Source organism: Silene latifolia, chromosome 6 (assembly GCF_048544455.1).
Source record: "Silene latifolia isolate original U9 population chromosome 6, ASM4854445v1, whole genome shotgun sequence".
NCBI lineage: Eukaryota > Viridiplantae > Streptophyta > Magnoliopsida > Caryophyllales > Caryophyllaceae > Silene > Silene latifolia.
In genome coordinates, this window is record NC_133531.1 from 62,758,354 (window position 1) to 62,764,353 (window position 6,000).

The window sequence follows — 6,000 nt, forward strand, 5'->3', positions numbered from 1 at the left end:
TTTCATCTGAGAAAGTAACTGGGATACTTAGCTTGATTGAGTCCTGGAGGATCAGGTTGACCATATCATCCAGAGTAGAATCATGCGCTACATTGAGTTTTGCCACTTCTTGTAGCAAAGCTTGGCGATTGGAAATGAGCTAGCAACTAGTTTCACACTGATCGCGTGAGAAATATGGTCGATTGTGACACCCTCATTTATTGCGGAAAAGTAAACACGTAATTCAAGAATAAAACTGCATGGATATGTTTGTAATAGGTTCATTTGGGTAAAAACCTGTAATTTTTAAAACCTGAACCTGTTATAAAGATATCCAAATTGGAAGGTGTCAAACATATAAGGTCTAAATAGAAGTTTCATAACATAACCATCGCTAAAGTCGCGAATAGCAAATTATACAACCAAATGTAAAGTGGGAGACATATGTCCCTAAAATGTATGTGACATAAAAAGTGTTTAAGGGTCACAATAAAATAAAGCCAATCTAGGTCACAAGGTTACTTTGCTCGCTAGCTCGTCCATGTACCCCATATATGCATCACCTACCTGTCATTCGCATTTTATACAAATACGAAAGCCACAGTCAGTGGGGAGTAACTCCGAGTTCTCCCAGCCACGAAATGTCATAATTAATATAACATGTAACCATAAGAATATGAATACGAATCACACAATGCCTTAGCATATAGATGCTAGACAATCGTGCTTATCATGTGAACAACAATATAACAACACATAGTCCTAGCCTGTGAATACTAGACCGACTCATACTACACTATCATGTGAATCACATAACATCCAGGAATCCAAACTCTATCAACCATAGCCGGCTTGCATCTCACCTTCTATGATTCATAGAATCATCAAACAAGAAAGGACAATATATCAATGACAGGCATAAGTTCTTAGCACGGTCAATAGTCACTTTGTAACTCGAGTCTATACCACGAGGTAGGGAAGGTAATCGAACCGGTATCCTGGCTCAGAGGTTCTATAAAAACATGGCCAAGACACAACACAACCCTAGTCCTAAATCTTGAGACCTAGACATGCGGATACACACCACCGCACCCAAGACCCACAATTTTATAAAACCATGTGAGTACCCTAAGGAGTCCACCAAAGGGTTGGCTAGTACTTAAGCTGACCACTTACTCTCAAAATAAGTAACGACGTCATTCCCCAACTTGGATAAAAACCCACCAAGTCAGGAACACAAAGGCTATTGAGCAGTGAACATACACTCGTCAAAGACTATAAAGACCTATCTATGATGAAGGCCGAAATACTCACCTAGGACCTAGTCCCAGCTAGTCCCAGCTTGAATACTTTAACCCACACCACACAAGACAAGTAGGATACCCAATTAACCATAAAAGGGGCAAAGAGTCCAAACTTGTACACACAAAAGATCATACACACCCTAGTATATGAAAGGCTACGCAAGAGCATATTCAGCTGACAATCCAACAAAATCTCCAATATCAATAATAATCCAAATTCTAGCTAACCGTTAATCTCATAATTCATGAGAACAAGCTAAAATGGCAAAGAGGCAACAAGACGCAAGCATAAGGCATCCAAAGCATCCAACAACCAACATGTGAAATGATAATTACAAATATCAAGGCATAACATAAAACCTCCAATAACAACCAATCTCACCTCAAAGACAAACCCTCGACCCGAGTCCCGCGACGGGTCATCGGTCAAATCGAGGCTGACTGGTTTAAACCTAGTTTGACCAAACTCGTTCGGTCAATCTGGCCCAGCTCAGAGTCTTGGCCTACTTTGGCCCAAATCACAAAATTTATCACAAAATTATTCTCATGCTATTCCCAATTTCTAGCAAAGAGACAAGTAATAACTTGAGAAAGCTTCTAAAACCCAAAATTACTCTTCATCTTCAACCACATATGAGGCACCTAAAATAATTATGTGAAAGGACGATATTAACGAATTATCGTTATATAAAATAAGAGACGGTTATTTAATTATATTTTAAATAAACCAAACTAGCGTCAAAACAAATTATAGACACGGCCCACAAGTTATTATGACAACCTCAAACTCGGCCTAACCACCAACTACACATGGACTCAAACTCGTGACTTAGCTAGGCCCCTTTGCCCAGGCCACGGCCGGCCAGCCTTTGCTAAGCTACGAGCCCCAGGCCACTTTGCCGGGCCATCGAGACTCGCTTAAAAGCAAGCCACAAAGAGTCCGACACGACCACCACCCGACTACCCATAGCCACCCTTCACCCTACTTCATAACTTGACCCAAAAATCAGTCAAAAAGAACCCAAAAGATGCTTAAGTTCGACCCCAACTCCAGTCCTCAAATGCAAAGTGAAAACCCACGATGACAGCTCTCGTCCCGCCCAAAACAGTACCAATCGTCCCCTTAAGACTCCATTCTCGCGCCTAAAAACAGTCCTAGCTGAGCCAACTAAGTCAGCATTTAAAACGGTTTTAGAGCGGAAATCCACAAGTATAAAGCAACTCAAAAACAGTCCCTAAAGACTACAAAAATCGCCCCAACACAGAGTCCAAATCAGTCCAAAACAAACCCTACATGTCAGTATACACCGTCACAACTATAAAACACACCAATTATCACCCAAAACAATCCATACATGTCAGCATACACCGTCTTAAATATACCATTTACTAGCTAGCATCCCAAATGATCCCTAAAGGTCAGTATACACCGTCTCAATCATCTCCACATATCAGTATACACCGTCTCAACTATACAACTGACTAATTAACATCCATAAGGATCCCTATATATAATTATACACCGTCTCAATTATAAAACAGACTAACCAGCATTCGAAATAAACATATTTTACAAGTAATATCGAGTAACCTATAATTGTTACCTTTTTCATCTTCTACCAGACCGTCTATTTTAGTACATACAACCGTCTTATAATAAATAAAGCTGAAAATATAAATGGGTTTGTAAAAATACATGACGAAAATGAATTTTACTTACAACGGATTGACGGAAACGATAAGAGGACCACTGTGGAATGAAAACTGTTGGAAACGGATGACAAACGGAGCACCAGGACGGATTATAGACAAAAATTGAAGAAGTAACAGACAGAAGGAAAAAGAAGGGCGAAGAAGAGGAAAAGAAGAAAGAGACGTGGGAAATCAAAAATGAGGCAAAGACACATGACTGCTATTTATTATACGTACGTTTCTTCGTCGTTAAGAAACTTCGATAGTTATTACAACCGTTTCGAGTTAAATTTAACCGGTTTAAGAAAGAGTCTCATAAATGAAATGGAATCAATAATAAATAAGTTTAAAGAATGAAAAATAAAATAAACTCAGATAGTTAACGGAAATAATAAGAAATCGGCTTGAAACGGAATTATTAGCGATTTTTACGAAACTAACGGATATTAATAAAAATTGCTAATTTAGTGAAATAAGCTCAAAATAGCTAATTGGACGGTTTTGTTCCCAAAATCCATCTCGGGTTCACTTAAAACAACTTTCATAAGGACTCGTAAAGAAACGGAAATTATTAAATAAATAAACTCGAACTAACTTCAATAAACTCGAACTAACTTTAAATAAACTTATTAATGATTATTAAAATTAACGTATCGAATTATGATGAAATTAATTAATTAGCTAAGCATTAATATATAAATCGTTAAATGATGTAATTAAATTCAAAATAGCAATTAAAAGAATTTTATCCAACTTAATAAAATACGGGGTGTTACAATCACCCCATCTTTTAAAAAGTTTCGTCCTCGAAACTTGAAAGTATAAATGAAAAGCTATAAAAATAAAACTGGAATTGGAATCGGTAACCAAAACATTTTAAAGGTTATTTATCGTAAGAATCAAAATTCTTTCAAAAGTTTCAAATAAAATTTTCGACAGAACCAGATTCTCATCAAGGGAACGAAAGTGTTCTCGTTACGTATTCAAGAACATCACATTCCAAATCAAAGATAAGGTCAAAAGGCAAATCATTTGTATAAATAAAAAATCAAAATACCTTCAAGAACATTAATGAAGAGTTTTCAAAAACATAAGTCTCATTCATGGAACGGAATTGCTCTTGTCGTGCACACAAGAACGCTAACTTTCCAAGTCAGAGACAAATTTAAAACAAAAACTATTCGCCGACAAGCGTAGAACAAGTTATCAAACGCCTCCAATAACTAGTTCTAACATCCGATCAACGTTAAAATCAAAATAAGAGAAAGGTAATCTACTCAAATTTTCTTTTGCGAAAGACAAAATAGAAATGAAGGTTTCACCTTTAAACTAAAAGGGGAGTTAAATTCCTGAAATATAATATTAAACTTTGACAAAGGCATCATGATTAGATCAAAGTGAATAGAAAATGGATAAAATTTACAAAAATCTCATGTTTAGCAACTCAAAACCATGATAAAGAAGTCTATACTCAAAGAACAATTAGAGAATTAAATCGAATTTTCATTTTCCAAATCTTTACAAGTAGGGAAAATTTTGTAATAGTAACATAAATTTTTTTTTTTTTTAACAATGAACCAAAAATGATAGCTTGAAGTATTTAGAAATTGTGCGAAATAAAAAGTAAGTTAGACATCATAGATACAAGTATGCTAAGAGGGTTCAAGCTTAACCAACAAAAGAGGTATGATGAACTTCCTAGGGATAAGAATTGAAGTCAAATTTACAAGGATGTCAGGTTCACAAGATACGAGTGTCCAACTTAAAGGAGGAGCAAGATGAAGCGAGGAAATGAGGTATGAACGGTAACGCTTATGATCAAGGAGAAAGGACAAATAGACAACAAGGAAACGCCAGATACTCAAATCTCAAACAACAATGTCATCACTCCACTAAGGAAACAAAGGGTAATAACCAGGTCCGGAAATGATAGGAAATTTAAAAAGGGATATATGAATATGTCAAGATGTGATACTAAAAGAGTCGAATCATAAAGATAACTAGTTACCAACCAGTAAGAGATATTAGAATTAGGAAGGTATTCAAGACAAGGAAATAACGAGTAAACTTTTATACTTAAGAATCAAATCCAACCAATGTATGAACGAAAGGGAGGAAAACGATTATTGGTACGAAAGAGGATTTTTAAGGCTTAATCCATACGCTTCCTAAAACTTAAAGTTCTCTCTAACAAGGTCACGCCTATTAGGGTATTGTACCTTCATGACAAAACGACCAAATCCCAAACATAAACAACAAAGCCAAGTTCTATAACTTTAATTACATAGGCAACTCATTCCTAACACAAAGAATCCACCAATCGATTATACTCATTTTGTCAAGGAACTAGGTATAAGAATCACAAAGTATGTCTTATCACATCACCTAAGTCTTTCTAACATCACATCCTCTCAAAACCAGGGTTAAGGGTCAGACACAAACAATCTCCTCAAAAGTCGAATTTTCCAACCAAGGTCAACATTCCTCACAAGAAAGAGTACTATCTAATGGCGTTAAGGGAGGATAAGCAAAGAACAAAGGACAAGTTAGGAGTACAAGCGTAGCTTTTAAAGTAAAACAGAAGGGAGTTTAGAAGGAGGATAAGCACCAAGAGATTAAGAATAAGGCGAGATACAAAAAGAACGAGAAACATCTTCAAGGAAGTAGAAGCATTCTTCAAAGGTTGAACAAATCTTCAATCCTCAACAATAGGCACTAAATCTTGATCTTCTTAAAATATAAGTGTCCTTTCAATGGAATGGAGATCCTCTTGGCGATCACTCAAGAACATCAATATTCCAATTCAAAGACATAAAAATACATTTTTACACCAACAAATGATAAAACTAATTATCAGACGTCTCCAATAACAAGTTTTAACACTAATTAATTGACGTTAAAACCAGTGAAAAACATTAAAATATTTTCAAAACCTTTAGTTCAATTTTTTTTTTTATAATAAGGGTAATAACTCCATTAGCTATAGATAAGCTCACGGTCATTGATCCAAGAACGCAACAATTAT